The sequence below is a fragment of the Canis lupus genome, chromosome 36, assembly GCF_011100685.1.
Source record: "Canis lupus familiaris isolate Mischka breed German Shepherd chromosome 36, alternate assembly UU_Cfam_GSD_1.0, whole genome shotgun sequence".
Classification (NCBI taxonomy): Eukaryota; Metazoa; Chordata; class Mammalia; order Carnivora; family Canidae; genus Canis; species Canis lupus.
This window is the reverse complement of record NC_049257.1, coordinates 25441249-25464970: the sequence shown is the minus strand read 5'-3', so window position 1 is coordinate 25464970 and position 23722 is coordinate 25441249. Positions and strand designations below refer to the sequence as shown.

The 23722-nt window shown below is 38.9% G+C and overlaps 1 long non-coding RNA gene across 18 annotated transcripts in view; it reads left to right on the top strand.

Annotated features, from left to right (window-relative positions):
• LOC102155256 overlaps positions 1 to 23722 on the top strand; it is a 130415-nt gene that overhangs the window by 64956 nt on the left and 41737 nt on the right. For 11 of the 18 annotated variants that reach the window (XR_005384831.1, XR_005384828.1, XR_005384825.1 and 8 more), the window contains one exon: positions 2038 to 2115. The exons of 3 other annotated variants lie outside the window; for them this stretch is intronic. This is a non-coding gene — a long non-coding RNA (uncharacterized LOC102155256). Of the gene's footprint in view, positions 1 to 2037; positions 2116 to 2707; positions 2956 to 15056; positions 15348 to 23722 lie in introns of those variants that run through there. 4 more of the 18 variants (XR_005384832.1, XR_005384838.1, XR_005384834.1 and 1 more) reach the window with 4 other exon arrangements.

The window sequence follows — 23722 nt, the reverse complement described above, 5'->3', positions numbered from 1 at the left end:
CTTAATTCAAATAGAACATGAAATTTCTAGCAGGTTGTAATGTGCTGAGCCTTATTTTCCAGTGCAAATAATGAGTCATGGAACAAAATGGATGATAAGAGTAGATAATTAAGAAAGTACAATAAGGAAGTCAACTTACATCATCATCTGGCCCTTTAGAGAAGACAAGAAGATTAAAAAACCTTATTTTCCAGACACATCTCAGGCTACACATGCTATAGCCACCGCTTGAGGTTCTTTTTCTGTCTTGAATAACCCAAGCACTTGTATAATGCTACACCCTTTGTACATGTGGACACTTTGTTCAGAACCTACTTCTACCGCAGAGGCTCCTGGGTGGCTCAGTCAATTAATTTGACTCTCAATTTTGGCTCAAGTCATAATCTCAGGGTTGTGAGATCAAGCTCCTTGTCAGGCTCCACGCTGAGTGTAGCCTGCCTAAGATTATCCCTCTCCCTCTCCATCTGTCCCTTCCCCTTCTGACTCCCCAGTTCTAAAAAAAGAAAAGAAAAGAACATCCCTCTACCCCACTTCTGTTATTTGACAAATACCTCTTCTTGTAGGACTGTGTTCAAATGCCACATCTTCTAAAATGTCTTCCCAGAATCTTCTGGGCTTTCACAAGGCTGGTTTATACATTGCTCTCTGCTCTATTAAAATTAATTATACTAATAATTAATATAATAGATAAATAACATTCATTGTCAACATCCACCCCGAAATAAACAAGAGGCTTAGCATGTCCCTTTGCCCAGTCTTCACTCAACCTGAGATAGTGAAAGGATCTTTTCTTTTAACTTCAGGGTGTTTTTTTTTTTTTTTTTTTTTCTTTACGGTATATTTTGGCTATTTCTTTTTATTGGTTTATTTGCCCACATTGGTCCTATATCCCACTTCTTCATCTTGGATTCATTCTCTGTTTTGCTGAACTGTGTTCTTCAGTAATTTTTTAAGAAATGATTCATAGGTAGTAAATTCTCTAAGTCTTTGCATATCTAAAAATGCAAATCTTTATTTTGCCTTCCCACATGAGTGGCTTTGGCTGGGTGAAGAACTCCAGGCTGATTTCTTTTTCAGAATTTTGATGATATTTCTCTGTTGTCAACTTATTTCCAGTATTGCTGATTTTAATTAGAAGAGAACTCTTTCATAAGGCAATCTGACTTTTTCTCTTGAGAAACTTTTAGGATTTTATCTTTATGTTTAGCATTCTAAAACTGCATTAGGGTGTGTCAAAATGTGGGTAGTGTTTTTATTCATGCTACTCAAACATTTTGGATCCTTTCAATATTTTGAATGACTCACTTGCATAGTTAAGTTTCTTCAATTTGTTTGTAGTTTGGGGTTGCTATTTATATTTGTGGTTGAGTGTCTTTATCATAACAGGATTGTTGGAATGTATTTAATCAGATCAAATGAGAACTTCTTTTGCAGTAAGTGACATTAAATTCTGAATATAGAAGACTACCTGGGATGTTTGGGAGGAGGGTCAGGCTGGGAAAATTTGCAAGGTATAAAAAGTACCTTTTATTTAGGGCGTGAGGGCTCCTCAACCCTTCTGGTTGTGACACCTCATCTGGCACACTGCCCTGGGAGTATCCTATGTCAGAACTCCCATTTCAGAGTGTCCCATCCCCAATTTTTTCCTGTGGACAAAGGAAAGAAGTGGTTCTCCTTCCTTCCCCACCTTTGCTGTGGATTTGGAAGCTCCAAGTTAGCTCAGGTTCTACTTTCCTTCATCTCTGACCTCATCCTTCATACAAGGGACTCTCCTAAGGAAGGAACTCACTTTATATATGAAACAGTCCTCTAGGCTTTATCCTGAGGCAAACACTGCTGCTACCAACTGCTTTTGGGGGGTGGGAGGGGACAGCCAGCTGGCCCAGACTGTCCAAATAAAGTCATTAGTTAATTGGCCTCAGGGGCCCCCTCCTTCTCTGATTTGGTAAATCTGAGCATGATATTTCCCCTAGTGTCTTTAGGAAATGCTAAAATAATGTAGATCCTTCTCTAACTACAGCCTTTGTTGTATTTTAGTTCTCTTTTCTGGTTTCTCCAGCTAGATGATCCTATCTTCTCTTTCTCATCAAAGAATTGCTCAAAATTTCTCGTGTGGTGAGTTTATCTTTTTTTCCTTAGGGTGTATTATGGATGTATTATCTAGTTAAGATTTTCTGTAACTTCTACATATTTGGGTAGAATTTCTATAATTCCAACAGGCACAAAAAGGTAGCTAGAGCAGGTTTTGGTTCATAACTTTCATGAATGTATTGCATTGTGCACTCCCGAACACCTCAAATTCTAGTTCAGGTCAGACAGCCACCTCTCTCCTGCCTCACTATCAAGTTTTGGTCTATAGAAAATCATAACTTTTTTAAAAGATTTTTTTGAATTTGTGCATTTATTATTTTGAGAGAGAGAGAGAGAGTACGAGCAGGGGGAGAGGCAGAGGGGAGAGGTAGAGGGGGAGAGAGAAAATCTCAAGCAGACTTTGCTCTGTGCTCAGAGCCCGACATGGGGCTTGATCTCACAATACTGAGTTCATGACCTAAGCCAAAACCAAGAGTTGGAAGAAAGCTTAACCGACTGTGCCACCCAGGCACCCTTAATTTTTTTTTTAAAGTCTTATACTTCTTCACTGAAACTGTGTTTTTTTTTTCCCCAGTTGAGGCTAAACTGACTTGTTTCTGATTCTTTACATTCACAGATGTCAGAATATTTGCACATACTTCTACCAGGTTGCTTCAGTCTTAAATTGGAGCTAGAAATTTCTAGGGTGAAGACCAGTCAACATAAGATTTCTTTTCTTTTCTTTTTTTTTTTTTTGTAAAAGATATGTGTTCCATAGTTGATAACATTATACTTTTTTCTATATAGAGCAAATGTAAACAGACATACCCTTGATTGCTATAATATACAATATTAGTGAGATCTTGTTGATTCATACCTAAATGACTTAAGAATGAAAAAGAATGCCAGTTGAATAAATATTTAGCACCCATTTTATGCATGAGGAGAGAACTTATTCAGCAATATCAGCATTTCTCAAAATGAGTTTGCTATATTCAAGAAGTTTCTACGAGAATTTTAAGTTGAATTTTCGATTCAATCACAGTTTAGAAAACGATCCACACACCCAGAATGGTTAGAAGTTACAGACTGAGATGACTGAGTCATGCTGAGGATGCCAAGCAAATGAAATTTCTTACACACTGCTAGTGGGAATTAAAATGGCACAATGGCGGGATCCCTGGGTGGCGCAGCGGTTTAGCGCCTGCCTTTGGCCCAGGGCGCGATCCTGGAGACCCGGGATCGAATCCCACGTCGGGGTCCCGGTGCATGGAGCCTGCTTCTCCCTCTGCCTCTCTCTCTCTATCATAAATAAATAAAAATTTAAAAAAAAATGGCACAATGGCAGTATCTACTAAGGCTTAATATGTGCACAATCTATGTAGTCAACTCTACTCTCAGATACTTATCTGCATACCTCCCAGAAATGCAAACATTTGGGCCTCAAAATACACTCCCAGGAAATTTATATCAGCATCACTTATAATAGCCCCAAATTGGAATGAAGCAGGGTAAATGCAATACCAGGTAAGAGTCGTGAAATTGAGACATGTTTCAAATAACTACACCATTATTAATTTCATGAAACACTGTGTTTATTGCACAACCTTATCACACAAGTTAGTCACACAGGAAAGTTAAAAATGGGAATTAATGAAGCCCTTGGAAGAGGATGTGGGAAGGAGGCATCAAAATGCTAGCAGCAAGGCACAGATATGGTCCTGTGACAGGCATTGGCCTTGATTGCAGTCAGGTTGCCTTCTGGACTGATAGAGCCCCAGCGGTCTGGCTGGAGCAACATCTCCACACACATCCACATGGGTGATTGATCCATCTTTGAGCTGCTGCTAGGCAGCTGCTACTCAGGAGGCCCATGTAGCTGGGTGCAATGGTCATGCCTGAGTCCATGGGGTCTCACCCCTTTTTCCAGATGTTGGCAAATTAGTCTGGTTTATCACTTGGGGGACTTTAAGTCCTACAACAAGTGTTGACAAACAACTACTATGAAAGTTCACATTGGCCACTGTGATTTCCTTTTATCTTATTCTTAGTTTATTCTCTATGTTCTATGAGTAGGATTTTACATACAAAGTATATGACATGGAAACAACCTAAATGTCTAGCAACAGTAAAATAAATTATGAAACAGCCATACAAATGGAATACTCCAAAGCAATGAAAAAGAATGAACTACCTAACTACCTCTAGATACTATGACATAGATGAATCTCACAATAAGTTGAATAAAAAAAGCCAGGCACGGAAGAGTATATACTGTAAGATTCATTTATAAAAGGGTAAAAAAAGCAAGCAGGACTAACTATAATCAGTGCACTGGTTACCTTTTCAACGTATCTATTGATTGGGAAAAGGTACAAGGAAGACTTCTGAGGTGTTTTTATTACTCTATATCTTGATCTAAAGTTGAAATTGCCTCTAGGAAGAAGGCTTCAACTGCCCAAGACCTGGTTGCATAGACATTGTTCACCCACTACGCTCCCTCTCAAGTTTGTGTCATTATAGCAGATATAGAAGATACTCTCCACCCATATCATTTTGGGTCTTCATTATAAGTCTTGAGCTTCCTTGTGAGTCCCTCAGCTTCTGTATGTTGCACTTTTGACAGCTCACAGTTGTAATCTTCAGAACTGCCCTTGGTTACTGGGGCCCCTTTGGGCATACCTGCATAAAGCTGGAGGTGCAGGGAGCTTGTTTCTCCCACGGAGCAGCTATGGCCAATAGCTGGTGAGAAATAGTGAAAGCCCTGTTCCTTGGACTCAAAATAAGACAAGCTCTGAAATGTAATGTCCTCTGCATAGCTCCCTGTAGGATCATGCCAAGACTAGGACTTGACCTAAAACTGCTCCCTTCCTTAGCTTCTTTCCTTCCCTATCTAATTTCCCCTAGGCCTCTACTGGCTTTTCCTGGAAGTACTGCCTTAACAAATCTCATGATCACGAATTTTTTGTTAAAGTCATCCTCTGAGAATCAGACCGAGTGAGAATCAGACCCCAAGTGGCCATATTGGAAATCTAGGATCATAGCTTTCTTTCTCCTACTACCCTTCAAAATACTTACCACTAGTTTTCTTATTGCCTAGATCTCATATCCCAGACAGTTCCTTTACGGGATCAAGATCTTGAAAGGCTTCCATTAATTGAATGGAGACACAATCTGGGAGGCACGTTTATGAAACTTCTGCCAATGATTTGCATTTTAGCAAAATGCAGTAAGATTAGCAATGCAGTCATCTGACAAATCCCTCAGCCACCAGGAGACCCACCAGAGGCTGTGATTATGGGGCAAGGGACCATATTCAGGAAAGGTCCAAAGCACAAACCTTGCCTGGAAAGGGGACCTGAGTAGGGCATGAGAGACATGTTCCTCAGGCCAGATTTTGATCACCTGGCCACAGGAAGGGAAGAAAAAACACTCAAAACAGAAACAATTTTGAGCAGAAGATGATCCAATTTCATGAGTAGGACTAACCCATAACTGATTAATGTTTATTAATTCTGTATGTAGCCAATGGAATGAATGGATGTTATGATTTAATAAGCCAGAGGGACTTCTCCTATTTTTAAGTGGTTGAGAATAGAGAAATTGCTACTAGGCCCACATGAAACCCAGATGGCTTCATGAATTGAGTGAGATTTCAAGAGCTTGCTTAGTAAGAGTTAGTACAGTTATCCAGTGGGAAAGCACATTAATACTACTTATTCCAATTAAAACAGCTGGTCAAATATTTATTGCCCAAAATCCATTTTAAGGTTTAACAATATGGACAGCTGGTGATATGGCTTTAGAATTAATTACACAGTGAGTCAGTAAATATTAAATTATATAACATTTCAGGTGGAAATTTCAAAAATAATTTATATTTCCCAATTTCAATGTACTTGTATCTAAAGTAATTTTAAATTGACCTATTTAAACAGCTTGTGCAAAAAAGAAAGGTGTTAAATATTGCATGATTGCCTTAATTGGAATAAATGGTAATCAAAATTACTAAAAGAAACTGTGACACAAAATGAGGTGAATAAAACAAAAAGAATGTATAGAACGTAAAAATGTGCATAGACAAAAGGCTAGACTAACGCAAACCAACAATTCAGTAGTGTTTATCTTTGTGTGCTAAAATGATTGAGGATCATTTCATTTCCTTCATCAGGAAAAGTGTTGTTTATGAAAAAGATAATACATAAGATCCTCACTCCAATTCAAAGTTCCCTCAAACAACGGCTTAGTGGATGAATGTCATCTGCGCACGGGCATGTTGTATGAAAGTACGTTATTCTAAAGGCTTGTGTGAATTAAGTAGAGAGATTCACTTTGATCTCTTTGAATTACTATACACTGCCTAGGAAACATTCTAAAATAAGGGAGTGTTGCAGACCAAAATAGAACTGTTGGTAGTGGTGAGATGAAACAAGGAGACATTTTCCTAACATCTATTTCCTTGATGGACAAATACTGTAAGGGAAGGGATAAACACATTCAAGCATACACACGTGACCTTTACCTGGTGGAAAAGAAACTGTATTTGTGCAGGGCTCCCTTAAGTAATTGCTCAATGACTCCCTTGCAGGTTATAAATGTCATCCAATTTGAAGGTATAGTAAAGGAGAAAGGAAAATGGAACAAATTCCTGAGAAAAGGCACAGCTGATGAGAACAGGATTCTTATCAAAGGAGTTTTTAAATATCAAGTTTCCATCACACTGAAAGGGATCAGCTGTGAATCTGTGGGATGGTTTATTTCATACTTGGCATTTCCTGTGAGTCACACCTTTCATCTGAGCATCTTAGAATATTTTATAAACACAAAACCTCAACAGCATCTGCATTATTTTATTTGTTTTATAAATGGATAATAAGTCATCAAAGAGCTTATAAAGTTGACCAAGGTCACCTAGAATGAGATTGATTCCATATCAACACCTCTCTCCATGATGGCCTCTACTAGAATATGAGAATGCCAGAGCTTCCATGCCAGCACATTCTGTAAAATGAAACCTGTGTCTTTAACTTTTTAGAAGTAATTTTTAAGGAAACATCTCTAAGAAAAAACTTCTAAAAAACTTCCTCTATATACATATTCACAGATAGATATCATATACCTATAGAAATAGATACAGATACGCATAGAGGGACACCTGGGTGGTTCATCGGTTGAGCATCTGCCTCATGGCATGACACTGGGATCCAGGATCAAGTTCCATATCAGGCTCCTTGCAGGAAGTCTGCTTCTCCCTCTGCCTGTGTCTCTGCCTCACCCTCTCTCTGTGTCTCTCATGAATAAATAAATAAACTCTTTTTTAAAAAAAAGATATGCATAGGAAGTATTCTTAACCAGTAAAGTAGCAATAAACTGGTAACAGGCAGAGGAGTTGGAGCCTGCCTCCTGACCATGGATGTCTGCCTTTGGTTACATAGCTGAGAAAAGAATGAGAAAGTCTATAGGCAATAGGCAACAAATAGAAAGATGGAATGTTTAGGATTTTTTTTTTTCTAACTCCTTTGTCAATTCTGATCTTTCAGATGTTTCTTAACCCTTTTTTAGAGGTTCCCAAACTTTTTGGTTCATGGTTCCCTGAAGTATCAGTAAATTTTTCACCTGCTTCTAAGGCAAAAGAAATTCCTAATAGTATACCACTCAACACCAAAAAAACAAAAATAATCCAATTCAGAAATAGGCAGAAAACATGAACAGACATTTCTCCAAAGAAGACGTATAAATGACCAACAGACACATGGAAAGATACTCAACATTACTCATCATCAGGGAAATGCAAATCAAAGCCACAATGAGATATCACCTCACACCTGTCAGAATGGCTAAAATCAAAAACACAAGACACAAGTGCTGACAAGGATGTGGAGAAAAAGGAACCCTCGTACACAATTGGGAATGCAAATTGGTGCAGCCACTATGGAAAACAGTATGGAGGGTCCTCAAAAAATTAAAAATAGAACTACCATATGATCCAATAATTACACTACTAGATACTTAGCCAAAGAATATGAAAACACTAATTCAAAAGGAGATATGCATCTCTTTGTTTATTGCAGCATGTTTTATACCCAAATTATGGAAGTAACCCAAGTGTCCATCAATAGATGAATGGATAAAGAAGATGTGATAGAATAGAATATTTTTCGGCCACAAAAAAGAATAAAGTCTTGGCATTTGCAACAACATGGATGGATCTAGAGAGTATAATGCTACCCAAAATAAGTCAGAGAAAGATAGATACTATGTGTTCTATTCATATGTGTTTAAGAAACAAAGAAAAAATAAAGAGACAAGCCAAAAAATAGACTCTTAACTATAGAGAATTGATGGTTACCAGAGGGGAGGTGGGTTGGAGGAGAAGTGAAATAGGTGATGGAGATTAAGAGCGTATCTTGACAAACCCTGAGTAATGTAGAGAACAGTTGAATCATTATATTGTGAACCTGAAATAAATGACAAACACTATATGTTATTAACTATATTGGAATTAAAATTATTTATTTATTTATTTTTTTTTTTTTTTATTGGTGTTCAATTTACTAACATACAGAATAACCCCCAGTGCCCGTCACCCATTCACTCCCACCCCCCGCCCTCCTCCCCTTCTACCACCCCTAGTTCGTTTCCCAGAGTTAGCAGTCTTTACGTTCTGTCTCCCTTTCTGATATTTCCCACACATTTCTTCCCCCTTCCCTTATATTCCCTTTCACTATTATTTATATTCCCCAAATGAATGAGAACATATAATGTTTGTCCTTCTCCGACTGGCTTACTTCACTCAGCATAATACCCTCCAGTTCCATCCACGTTGAAGCAAATGGTGGGTATTTGTCATTTCTAATAGCTGAGTAATATTCCATTGTATACATAAACCACGTCTTCTTTATCCATTCATCTTTCGTTGGACACCGAGGCTCCTTCCACAGTTTGGCTATCGTGGCCATTGCTGCTAGAAACATCGGGGTGCAGGTGTCCCGGCGTTTCATTGCATCTGTATCTTTGGGGTAAATCCCCAACAGTGCAATTGCTGGGTCGTAGGGCAGGTCTATTTTTAACTGTTTGAGGAACCTCCACACAGTTTTCCAGAGTGGCTGCACCAGTTCACATTCCCACCAACAGTGCAGGAGGGTTCCCTTTTCTCCACATCCTCTCCAACATTTGTTGTTTCCTGCCTTGTTAATTTTCCCCATTCTCACTGGTGTGAGGTGGGATCTCATTGTGGTTTTGATTTGTATTTCCCTGATGGCAAGTGATGCAGAGCATTTTCTCATGTGCATGTTGGCCATGTCTATGTCTTCCTCTGTGAGATTTCTGTTCATGTCTTTTGCCCATTTCATGATTGGATTGTTTGTTTCTTTGCTGTTGAGTTTAATAAGTTCTTTATAGATCTTGGAAACTAGCCCTTTATCTGATATGTCATTTGCAAATATCTTCTCCCATTCTGTAGGTTGTCTTTGAGTTTTGTTGACTGTATCCTTTGCTGTGCAAAAGCTTCTTATCTTGATGAAGTCCCAATAGTTCATTTTTGCTTTTGTTTCTTTTGCCTTCGTGGATGTATCTTGCAAGAAGTTACTATGGCTGAGTTCAAAAAGGGTGTTGCCTGTGTTCTTCTCTAGGATTTTGATGGAATCTTGTCTCACATTTAGATCTTTCATCCATTTTGAGTTTATCTTTGTGTATGGTGAAAGAGGGTGGTCTAGTTTCATTCTTCTGCATGTGGATGTCCAATTTTCCCAGCACCATTTATTGAAGAGACTGTCTTTCTTCCAATGGATAGTCTTTCCTCTTTTATCGAATCAATGCCCAGAAGTCAGTGGCATTTCTATACACTAACAATGAGACTGAAGAAAGAGAAATTAAGGAGTCAATCCCATTTACAATTGCACCCAAAAGCATAAGATACCTAGGAATAAACCTAACCAAAGATGTAAAGGATCTATACCCTCAAAACTATAGAACACTTCTGAAAGAAATTGAGGAAGACACAAAGAGATGGAAAAATATTCCATGCTCATGGATTGGCAGAATTAATATTGTGAAAATGTCAATGTTACCCAGGGCAATATACACGTTTAATGCAATCCCTATCAAAATACCATGGACTTTCTTCAGAGAGTTAGAACAAATTATTTTAAGATTTGTGTGGAATCAGAAAAGACCCCGAATAGCCAGGGGAATTTTAAAAAAGAAAACCATATCTGGGGGCATCACAATGCCAGATTTCAGGTTGTACTACAAAGCTGTGGTCATCAAGACAGTGTGGTACTGGCACAAAAACAGACACATAGATCAGTGGAACAGAATAGAGAATCCAGAAGTGGACCCTGAACTTTATGGGGAATTAAAAATTTTTAAAAGGAATACCTAACAGTTCCATTTATTAAGCAGTTACATTAGAACACCTTAATAATAATAGTTGGTGCGATGTCCTGACAGATGGCACTGTGCCCCCCGCCCCCCCCCCCCCCCCGGCAACGATTTAAACTCCCTCAGGGCTCCTGTGAGTTCCTTGTGAGGAGCCTCTGAGCACCTAGGCTCAGCTTGGGACCCAAGTCTCTAGATGATTTGTGAATCAGGTGGAGTGAACAGCAGAGCTGGCGTTGGAGGAATTTGAAAAAGGGTGAAAGGGACTCTATGGAGTTACCTTTCTCTCATTGTAGGAACTCCAGAAAATTACCTGATTCTAATCAAAATGGCTGTTGCTTCCCTTTAAGTCTAATTACTGTTGTACTCTCCCCAGGAAAGAGGGGAACAGCTGGCCTCTCCTACACGGTACATACAAGCAGCCTCTTACTGTATCACGTTTAGCTAATCTCCTCCTCAGACAAAAACCTCCAAAATTACAAGCACTCTAAGTTGGTTTGTTCTACTCAGTGTTTTACTCTTGCATTTTTCTATGACTCATTCTCCAACCCACATAACCTCAATAACTATACAAATAAAATCAGTCTCTGCATCTGAATCACCCAAAAATAAATAAACAGATTTTTTAGTAAATACTAAAACTTTGTTTGGTTCAGCCAGATTTAAAATATAAGCATAAGTGAAATTTGTTTTCTGGGACCCTGAAGGGACACCCCAAAGGACTCGGTAGTCCTCTGCCATGATCATGAACTTGGATAACAGATCTGTGTGCTTGCCAGATGGATGAAAGGTGCTGGATGCAGTAAGGTGCCCCCGACTGAGGGAATGGTGGTTTTAAATGAATCTACAGATGAGAAATCCCAAGAGTAGACTGTTTAAACTATAGGTGTAGATTGGCGATGGAAATGTTTCTCATACAGGCAACTCCATTTGAGAATGTATTTGGGCGAAGAGCGGCAGGGATTTGTTTTCTTTGATCGGTGCTTGGTGATGCTCCTAAGCCACACCAAGAATGGAGGACAGTTTCTAATTAGATTCTGGTGAGGACAAAATACTCTGTACAGAGTTGAACACAATTCCTTTAGAAAAAAAAAAAAAAAGAACTCTAGATAGAGTGCCTGCCATGTGCCAGGCATGGCTTTGGTTTAGTGGAAGATCAAGCCCCCTGGTAGAGAATGAGAAAGGAAAGGACAACTCATGCTCTGATCTCGGAGTTGGGTCTAATGGTTCGGGACAACAGGAGGCTCTACGTTCGAACTCGAAGGAAATAGAAGGTGTCCCACAGTTCACTTTCCTCCCTGACCTCTATTTACTCTTTTCAAATGAGGGGGTTGGGCTTGGTGACCTCGAAGCCCTAAGGTTGTGATTCTAGCACCATATGAAGTTCACTTCAAAGTCAGCGAAAGAGTTGCAGCAACATAAATAGACCTCAGGGTATAAACACTATGTTATCCAAAGGGAAAATAAAGATGACAGACTCCATGTTTTAAAATAAACTCACTGTGGTTTTTAATTCTCAATTCCAACCTTGAGTTTTATGAGTATTGATTTCCTAAGAAAAGAAAGCCTACAACTGCTACCTTCCTTAAGTACCTTTCTGTTCATTTTAAATAGAGCCATTAAAAGTTTTCAGGCCCCATACACATAACTTTCAGTTTAAATGTCCTTTTTACCCTCACCAAAAGGACCTTTCTTAGATAACTAAAACAAAAGGTTTAATTTTGTACACATAAAAAGTTAGGCTTGACATTTATTGAGCATTTATAAGAAAACATTACCTTGTTTTGTCTGGAAAAAAAAGCCATCTTGACTGTTAGGTATTTCAAACATTGACATGAAGTGACGTTGACAATACAATGAAATGGGCTGAGGGACCTTGACTGAAGACATTTGTGATTTACTTAAGATCACACAGTTATTTTATGTATCGGCCTCATTTTCAACGTGTGTATCCCTCCCAGTAGACCTATCGAGATTTCCCTGCTCTACAGACAAGGAAACTGAGTTTATTTATAAATATATTTATTTCAGAAATATTACATTTTTACAACAGTACTGGATGCAAAACTAGGTCGACTTATCCCAAAATCTCTTGCAGTTTCCCCCTCTACCTTGTGGGATTCTAGCCTATAATCCCTGCTTTCCAAATTGCACATTCTCACATGCTCAAATGGGGAAAATATCTTCATTTTTCTTTAGAGAATGAATAAGAGGCAGCTATAGAGGAGAAATGAGGGGAAAAGTGCTGTTTAAGAACTTCTACTTACTGCTCTAACATGTTTGTGGACTTACTGGGCCCTCAGCCTGTGTAGACCTCCTCTTGCACCCAAGTTAGACTGCCACAGTTCTCGATTACACTCTCACTCCCCAGCCCCCACTTCTCCATGTTTTCCTCTCCTAGAATTCCCTTTCTCTCCTCTTTGCTTCCTGAAAACCTGTTCATCCTTTACAGCCCATTTCATGAGTCACTCCCCTTCCATGAGGCTCTTCGAATCTGTTTCCTCAATTACAGAGTGAAGAGAATTCCTACTGGGATAATAATATCTACTTGGCAGAGTCATTAAAGTGGTGATGTGACTCCTCAGTTAGTGATAAAATATAAAAAGAAAATAAATGTATTATTTCTCACTGTTAAAAATAAAACTTTAGTATGTCCATAGCTTTTATCCTCCCTCTTAGCTAATGTTCTGGCATTGAAAGTTCCAGTCTAGTCTAATAATGACTCCTCTGGGTAGCCCAGGTGGCTCAGCGGTTTAGGGGTGCCTTCAGCCCAGGGCCTGATCCTGGGGACCCGGGATTGAGTCCAGCGTCAGGCTCCCCTCATGGATCCTGCTTCTCCCTCTGCCTGTGTCTCTGCCTCTCTCTCTCTCTCTCTGTCTTTCATGAATAAATAAATAAAATCTTAAAAAAAAAATAATGACTCCTCTAAGCATTAGGCTTTTTTTCACTCCTCAGAGCAAGGAGGGGAGGCAGGGAGGTTGACTTTTCCAGCAGTTCCTCCTCTGCCTCGTCTCTCACTGTGCAGGCCACTGTTCTGGCCTTTCCAACATCAGCCTGGGAGGAGAGGGACTAGAGGAAGGGCAGCAGGTCACATGGCTGGTGTGATGCGATCTGACCTCGACCTCAGTGCCCTCTGCACTGAAGAAACATTGCTGACCTTGCCTCCGACTTGCCTCCGATAGGCAGTTTTGTTCTTGGAGATTCTCACTCAGGATGACCAAGGAAATTCCTTTGCCCTTGGCCCTCTTCTGGGTAACTCTGTTCTGAGCATTCAGCAACTCCCCATCTCTTTGTCTGTCATAGCTCACTGAGGCTATCCTTTTGGAAGGGATTCTCTTTTAAGATGACCCGGGTCAGTTCACTTTAGGAAGGGGGTTCATTTTGTCCCCACAAGCCACATTGAGTGGAAGTGCATACTACCTCAGTGGATTTGCTGTACACCCCTTGACTTTAGACTTCTCAGTCGTAGGTCAAACACCACTATCTCCCTCAGTCTCTGGGATACAGATATAAAATCTCCTCAGATCTTCACTCATTGGTTTGGCATCCTATTCTCATGAGGAAGGAGCAGAGAATAGTACTACACAAAGTCCACACAAAGACATCTCTCTGATCTCCAACTTTTTTCTATTATATCAGTGGCAATGCACGATCAAGCTGGCAGGGGCAGCATCTCGTTATCCCTTAATATATTATGCAGGGGGTTGGGGGGGCTGTCCAGTGCTTACGTTGGTATCTGGGGCATTAGGTGGGGAGAGAGAATCAATCCTTGGGCTCCACTACATTATTCTTTGTCTTTGAGGTCCAGGTTAACAGCCTGCTATATAGATAGTAGCCCTAAGCAGTAACCGAACCATGCATGTGAAAGTCAGCAGGAGCCAAGCAAGTTCTTCTTTCTCTTTAGAGTCAAATCTTACTTCTGCTTCTCCCTGCTCATTATCTCTCTACACCGTCTTTGTTTCTCTGTGCACTCACAGAACACAGCTCACCCAGAGCTTCCAGTCTGTTCCTATAGACCAGCAGAGACTACCTCGTCTAAAAACCACTTCAAAATTCCTAGAGAAGAAAGAACATTGGCCTAGTCTGGACCAGGTCTCTATCCCTGATCCAGTCACCTTTGTCCAACAAACAGGCTATCAGAGCCTCTCCCCAAAGTAGGGAAATTCTTAAAGAAAGGAGATAATAGGCTAGGAAGACACTCCCTGGCCATAGCAAAAATACATGGATTGCCTGGCACAAGGTCTAGCATAAGTGAATAGTTGGCATGTTTTTCTTCCCTTTCAAGACATTTATTCTCTTCTGAGGGGTTAGATATACTGGGCATTGTGGTTAGTTTTCCAACATTGCTGTCCCATTTCCTTAGTCACTATCCAAACTTTCATTCAGATATCTTTGCCTCCCCTGGACATCTCACACTAGCAGTAGGATGAGGGACTAAAGCCCAAAATAACGAATACAGTCCCTCTCCTGCGTCACGGTTATTTGTTCCAGAATGATTGGGTCTAGGCTGACCAAATCAAAGGACAGCCTTTCTGATGGTTTCTAGAAGAAAAGCATCCTCCCCCTTCTGAGAACACTCTTGAAAATGATCCCCTTTATCTTCATAGATGTGCCTGGAGAAGCACATTCCCATGGAAGCTGACATAACCATCTTATGACGAAGTAGAACCAGGCTTAGGAAGAAGATGAACCTGGATGAGACAGAGGGAAGATAAAAGGAAACTGAATCTTGAATATATGATTGAGCAGCTGACAAACCAACCCTGAAGCTAACTTAAATGTCAGCTTCCAGTGATATGAGCCAAAAATCCTATCATTTTAACCTGCTTGGATTGGATTCCAGAGAGACCTAATTTGTGTATTCACCCAAAATTCTAACATGTCAGGACAAACTATCAGTAAGTATATTTGCAGAAAATTCTGATGTTCCCTAGGGGACATAGTAAATAGTCTAGGAAAAAAGAAATCAAGAATCATCTCCAAAAAGAGGATAAAAGCAATCTTAAAACCTCTCAATGAATATAGCAGATACGTACAGAACTCGGGGAGAGGAGTAGGAAGATGCTTGAATTGAATCATAAGAAACTGGCTCATTTTGTAGTAAAAGGGGATATTTCCAGATAACCTCACAGGATCCCCTGTGGGTTGTCCTCTAACTCGCCAATGAAGAGTTAGATCTAAATCTCTCAAGAAATTAAAGAGAGTATCAAGAAATAAAAATAAATAAATAAATAAATAAATAAATAAATAAATAAATAAATAAATAAATAAAAAGGAAATATGTAATACCTGTAATACAAATAGGAACTGAAAAATAAAAAGTCTACTCTACATGGAAATTACATACAATAATGATCTTGCTAGGGAAGTACGCTTTCTATCACCATTAGTAGGCTCATCTGAAGGAGCACAGCAGAACCCAGGGCCAAGAGGAGACAGGGAGACCTCAGCAAACCCTATGTCACACCCCAAGGGACGACATGGACGACATGTCAGATAGACAGCAGTCCTGAGACCAGAGTGGGGCCCATGCATGTACTACCCATCAAAACTATAGAAGAAACCCTGACAGAGAACTTTGTCTTAGGAGTTCTAGCAATACCAAGGGATCGAGAGAGGTAAGAGAAGTAGCTTAGAAGAGAGTACTGCTTTTTCTATTAACCATTGTAGTTACCTACTTCTCAATTATTTTTTTATGCATGGGTAAGAAACCTTGTATTTGTGCAATGAAATAATATTTTGAAATACATTACTATTCTTTTCTTTCTGGCACTTCCTTGTATTTGTTATTGTTGTTTAGTCTTACCCCTATTCAACTGGTGCTATTCATTACCTCCGAGAGGATTAAGATTGTTGTCAGTGAAAAGGAAAAAGAATCAGTACTCAGCGTTTGGCTTTTGGCTTCTAGAATTAGATTCCTAAAATCAGTTTCAGTAAAGACAGTCTTGAATTTGGTTTTCGATCTCAAGAGGCAGGCAAGAGATTGAGACGGAGAAAGTTTTGTTTTTTGTACGTTTTTTGTTTTTAACTCTATAATCTTTCTGTTAAATGTCAAGAAATAAATTCTGGAAGCCTGGGAATAGAGTTTCTACTAAAAAACCTTTAAATATGAAAAATAAGGACGCCTCAGGAAGGCAGTTTTCTATCCCAAAGAAAGGAAACAAACAAACAAAAAAAAACTCCCTTAGGTGTGGTATCTTGGACTTTTGGGGGGCTGCTGGAACAAAATATCACAGACTGGGTGGCTAAACAATAGGAATTTATTTCTCACAGTTCTGAGACTGGAAAGTCCAAGATCAAGGTGCCAGGCTATTGAGTTCCTTGTGAAGATCCTCTTCCTGGCTTGTAGACTGTCACCTTTAACTGTGACCAACTGGCAGAGAGAGAAAGAGCATGCATTTGGTGTCTCCTCTTACAAAGACACTAATCATATTGGATCAGGGCTCTGCTCTTAGGGCCTCCTTTAATCTTAATTATTTCCTTACTCCAAATGCTGCCAGTCTGTGGGTTAGGACTTCAACATATAAATTTAGGGGGACACAATTCAGTCCAAAGCATGTGGAAAGGATCCTCAGGATGAGTAAAGCTTGTAAGTGAATCATAGATGAGTTTCCAGAGTCCCCTGCCCTGCCTTCTCCCCAGGTGAAGAGGAAGGTGGGGTAGATAATAAACTAGCTGGCAGAAAACTCTCCAATAGCTCATTTCTGTGGGCAAAAGCAACTTTCATTTGTTTGGGGCCTGGAATTCTAATTGGAAACAGCCTCAAAGAGTGTTCTAGCCAGATTGCCATGGGCGTCATAAAGTAGGTCAATCAGGAATATTTAGACTGAGAAGACCTAGGATAGCACCCTATGCAGCGCTTTCATCTCCATCTGCAGACATTTCCACATGCTCAAGATGGAGTTGCTGTAACCCTTAGCAGAAGGCTGTAAGGAGTCCCCTAAACCAGACATCGAATGGGAATAAGAAAATCTCACTGAATGTAAAATACTAACAAAGCTGAAATCGGGTCTAGTCAACAATGGAAGTTGGTCTATTTCCTCCAGACACAGCGGCTGCTGCCACTTGTTGGCATTCTACTATTCCAATATACCATGCTATATTTAAGTGGGAAAACACTTATTTTTGTTGATGTAGTGTCAATATTCTGAATTTTTTTAAATTTATGCATCCTTTTACCAAAGCACAACTGCTCACAGAGGTTACCCTCTTACTACAAACAACTAGAAAACTGGACAAAATGGATGAAACAACTGTTTTTATACATTGGATAACTGTGCTTTCTGAGAGAAGGGAACTAACCAAGATGAACCCTATGATTGCTCCAGCAGTTTCTATGCTGCAGTACAAGGAGGATAAACCCAAACAGAAGCTGGCAGTTACAGTGAGTTTGGAAGACAGAGCTTTCAGATGAGGAAGGCTGAGGAAGCTAGAATTTGCTGGAAGGATTACCAGAGAAGAGGGAGCTATGCAAAGAATGAGCTCCAGAAATCTGCATAAAGGTCTTTGGTGGGTGAGGTGAAATTCAATATGGCCAGTCAGAAAACAACTGCTGGGAGATATTACTAGGGAGCTGTAAACCAAACCAACCATAGAACTTAAGTAAACCGGGAAATAATTTGGGTTTACATCAGTCTGAGTGGAGAAATGTTATCAAACACATGGCATTTCATTAGAGAAACCAGAAGGTTCAGGTGTAGTCGTGGTTTTATAGGCTACTATAGGCTTCTATGAAAAACTGAAAGGCAAGCTTTGAAGGAATCAAGCTGATCTGCAAGTAGCTCCCCCTACCAGAGTATATCCAATACTCTTTAAAGGAGTACCACAAAATCCAGCACTCCGTGTCATAAAATCACAATGGCCAGCACCTAATAAAAATGTTTCTGGTCATGTGAACAAGCAGGTAAATATGCCCCATAATCAAGAGAGCCCCCAAAATGACAGGCATAATGGAATTAGCAAAGACTTTAAAACAGCTATTATAAATATGTTCAAAGATTCAAAAAAAAAAAAAACCCAAAACACAATGCAGAAAGAAATGGAAAATTTAAAAAGAACCAAATCGAACTTCTAGAGATGAAAATATAATATCGTAATTGAAAAGTTCATTGAATGATATTAACAACAGATTAGATACTACATAAAAAAAAGCTGTGAACTTGAAGCCAGAGCAATTGAAATATCCAAAATGAAGCATAGAGGGAGGCCAGGATGGGGAAAGGTGTTGGAGTGGAGTGAGAGTGGGCTGGTGAGTATGGTGGTGATGGGGAGAACAGAACCCCAGTGACCTGAGGAAGAATATCAAAAGTTTAACGTTCACATAGTTGCAGTCCAGAAAGAAAGGAGGGGTAGAAGGAAAGAAAATAATGTTGAAAAAAAATGACTAAGAAATTTCCAAGTTTGGGGAGGATCCCTGGGTGGCTCAGAGGTTTAGCACCTGCCTAAACCAGGGTGTGATCCTGGAGTCCCAGGATTGAGTCCCACATAGGGCTCCCTGCATGGAGCCTGCTTCTCCTTCTCCCTGTGTCTCTGCCTCTCTCTCTGTGTCTCTCATGAATAAATAAATAAAATCTTAAAAAAAAAGAAATTTCCAAATTTGATGAAAATATAAACCCACAGATCCAAGAATCTCATCCAAGAAACTCAAACCACACTGAGGCAAGCCATAATCAAATTGCTGAAAAGTAGTATTAAAGAGAAAATCGTAAAAGCAGCCAATGTTGTGGAGTAGGGAAGGGAATTGGTATCATTTATATGTTGAGATATTCCCAGAGAATCATGATATTCCTTTAAAATTTTGCATTAAACAATGATGCCTTCACTTAAAAAGCATCCTATTAAACCACCACAATCCTCAATTTGAAGTTATGGTTCATATTACTGTAAAAGTCAAAACATTTTTTCAATTTCTGTAAAAATTTACACTAAAACAATTTTGTCATCCAACTACACCAGTGTTCAAGAGCATCTCTTTCTTTAATTGTAATTAAGAAGAGAATAATATTATTTCTAATGATTGATTATTCTTTTAGCATTTTATGAATCATTGACAATATTTTTATTCTTTTCACATTTTATCTGTCCATTTATAATAGAGTGAGAAAATTTTTGACACACTTTTATGCATTTATTTTTATTTTAAAACATTTTTTATTTATTTATAATTGGAGAATAATTGACACACAATGCTACATTACTTTCAAGTGTGCAACATGCAACATCGTGATTACAGAAGTTTATGCTATGCCCACCACAAGTGTACAACCATCTGTCACCAACGTTATTACACTATAATTGCTATATACTCTTTTGCATTTAAATTTATGATTTGTAATTTTTCATGAATTTTATATTTAAATGTATAAGTATTTAGTTTCATTAACTCTTTTGACTCCTGAACACACTTTCAAAATTAAAAAAAATAACATGGGTACTGGTTTTTAATTTTATAAAAAATAAGTACCAACATATTTATATCATAATTTCACTCCCTTACTAGAATCACAACTTAAGAGAAATTACTCTGCATTTTTCTTTTGAATAGAAAGTATAACTAATTGTATCAGCATAGTAAAAGAAAAATTCCAAAGGGGGAAAAGGAAAAAGATTGATTCCTTAAGGGTATGTTGATTTGGTTTTACTTACCATTTCCATTAATTAGGGTAGCTTACAACTGTAAAAAAGTAAATATTAACTTACAGAAAAACTGATAGCATTCAAATTATTTTTGTACATTAGCACTGAAAATGAATTTGCATATAGGTATGTAAATGGTTTATATATGATAGAAATAAAACATAGGTTTTAAAATTCAGTTTAACAATTTTATTCTGCATTCTTTTTCTCAATTATAATATTTCTACCTGTCTAGTACACTTTTCAATCAGCTTTATTGTCTCTCTAATTCCCTCAGTAATAATCTAAATCAATCTTTGACACTTGCTAACTTTATATTTGTAGAAGAGCCGTATTTTTAATTTTTTTGAAAATCATATTTTGATGAGTATCAAATGCAAAGAGATGGTGTGGAAGCTCAGTTGTTTTTTTTTTTTTTAAGATTTATTTATTCTAGAGAGAGAGAGAGTGAGCACAGGATGGGGGGCAAGGACAGAGGGAGAAAGAGAATCTTGAGCAGGCTCCCTGCTGAGCGAGTAGCCTGACAAGGGGATCCTGGGATCATGGCCAGAGCCAAAATCCAGAGTCAGATGCTTAACCGACAGAGCCAGCAGGTGCCCCTGAGCAAGCTCAGCTATAGAGAAGAAAAATATGCATTTCTGCACATTTAAGTCACACTGAATGAATTAAAAACTCATTATTTGAGAATTTCTATTTTCAGAGCTTTTATCCACACTGTCTCTTAGGCTTATCTCCCAAGAACATCTCTACACTGGGTACAATCTTATTAGCTGATCCCAAAACAAGTACAGAGATCTTTTGCAATTCATATGTGTCTCTGGTACTCATTTTAGGAAAACAGATGGTTATAAACCACAACAACAATATGGAAAAATTACAGATTTAAGACACCCCCCAACACACATCATATTCTTTTGGATATTATTCTTTGTAGTTCCTAACTTCCTTCTGACCTAGTGATAGAAAGTTCTATTAGATTGTTTACCTTTATATGAACTTTGAAGTTCATAAAGTTTCTGAAGATCATCTTAAACAAAGGATATGTGGGCTCCTTTCTATGGGAAGTCCTATAAAAGCCTGTGTTCTATTTAGGTGATCAGAGTTGAAGAACAGTGGTGTCTGGTCTGAGAATCCCTAGCCTGCACCTTACCCACTTCTCCAGGGACCCTGCTCTGGAAGGGTGGTGGTTGCTGTCTTGTGTTGGTCGTGGGTTTTCTCCAAAGCAGTCAGAAGACGAGAGCCAATGTGGAGTCCCCTAAGTACAGACTCATGACAGCCAGCTCTCCTTCTTGAAGCAAGGGATTGTGTCTCTTGGCTACTGTCTTCTAATTGGAATGAGAAGAATACTAAGGAAATATGCATAAATATGAAAGCATTCTCCTGTCAGAGTAAATCAGGAATAAAGACCTGAAGACAATGACTCTGTTAAACTGTAAAAAACTTGGACTAATCAAACGACAACTAAAACTGTTACTCAGCATTAGGTTTTGAATTAATAATGTGATCAAATCGGGTTTGTTTCTTTGTAAGTAAATGACTTTGGATCCAGAAGAAGTGACTGGTTGTTCAAATGGTAGAAAGCCATTTGTATAGAACTTGCATAGACGTGCCAACTCACTGGGCCAAATTCTGTGTATGTCTCTGTGAGGCTGGGGAAACACAAATGAGGGAAGTTCATTCACATTTTTAGGTTTTCATAAACAAAGATGACAGAGAAAAGGATGAGCTGCTGATGCTTTTCCATTTCATTTTGTGAACTTTTCATTCTGGAAATTATCACCAGGGCCAAGGTCTTCGAGTTTGCCATAATTAGATTGCTTTACAAGGAATGCAGCTCGACTGGTACTTGGATGTTGTTGACATTGCAAATGCGTGCTGCACAGGGAAGGACATAACTTCGCAGAGGGTCTGAGACGATTCCAAATATGTACCTGCTGCGACACTGGGCTTCCTGTGCCAAACTGCCCAATGCAAAAGGAAGGATTTCAGATCCATTTAAACTTGAATTCACCTCCTTAAACTTAACATAATTGAAGTGAATAAAAGGAAACACGTGGAATAATCTTTTCTTACTATCTAAACAGGATTCTGCCGATATTTACTGTTTCTACTTACCACATTTGATATATTTGTGTCCTACTTTATTTCCCATAATCCATGAACTGCTTCTACTAGAGGCAGTTAACAATGCAAACAATCTTGTTCTGTGATATATGGCTAAAGATTTTAAAGAACATTTTCAATCACACCAGATTTAATAAGACAAATATCATCTCCATGATCACCAAGAAGGGTATTGTGGTAAGAAAAGAAAAACAACCTTGTCCTGACCTTTGACAAAAGCAGCATATCGTCTGCTCTGAAACATTAAATATAGTTCTGGCCAATATACTTTAAGACAGAGTAAATCCAGAAAATAGAAGGGAAGTGCAAACTTTTGAAGGAATGTAGACGGTAGGTAGTGGGTGGGAGGAAGCTACCTTATGAGAGGAAAAAATAAACTCTAGTGTTTTTCAATCTTAACCTCTGTGCGACAGTTTATATGAGGCCTCTAAAACTGACTAAATTAGGGGATCCCTGGGTGGCGCAGCGGTTTGGCGCCTGCCTTTGGCCCAGGGCGCGATCCTGGAGACCCGGGATCGAATCCCACATCGGGCTCCCGGTGCATGGAGCCTGCTTCTCCCTCTGCCTGTGTCTCTCCCTCTCTCTCTCTCACTGTGTGCCTATCATAAATAAATAAAAAAATAAATAAAAAAAAATGTTTAAAAAAAAATAAATAAAACTGACTAAATTAATGGAATAGGGGCAATATCTTGTTCTTCAGATTCTAGTAATACTAGAGATTAGAAAATGTCCTTCGAAATATGAAAATTTAAGACACATAAAAGAAAATCACCCAAGCAAGATAATGAATAATCTGATGTAGCACAAAGATAGATGAATTAAAAAGGCCTGCTCCCTGCCTCTATGACTTTGGGGATCAAAAGCCCTCTTTATATCGCTTTCAGCGGAAGGTGGTATAATTCTTTTAAAATCCTCGTGGGTTTCTTAAGTATTAATTTATAACCAATTTCATTAGACAAAAGCCAAATTCACAAAGCTCCTTGAGATAAAGTTGTATAGTTAGGCCTCTTTTGAGACTCCTGTGGGAGAACACCATTGAGAGTCATAGAAGCCCTGGGATTTAACTGAAATGATGCGGCCAGGCAGGCATCAAGATCCTGAAAGGACCTTTCCTCTGTTTGAAAACTTCTGTGAGTAACTGTCTTAAATCCTTCTGAGATATTATCAAAGATCCTACAGACCTATACTGGCATTGATCTTGTCCAGAAGCCATTTTGTCTTACATTTGTTTTTAAAGAATCTGGATATGAGAAACCATTTTATTTCAAATCCAGCAAGTTCTGGCTCTTTTATATTTAATAGTTTATTCTTTAGCTTGCCTCTTGCATTTTGACATAGGTAATGGAAAAAAAATCAGGTGGCGTTTTGAATATTTTTACCTGGGACTCTCCTTAGCCTAGATCTTTGACTTTATTAAAGGTACATTTCCTCTTAGCCACATTATCATGAATGACGATGTTGGCAAACCCTCTGTGATCACCTAACAAGGGTTCCCATTCCTTCAGCTTCCAAT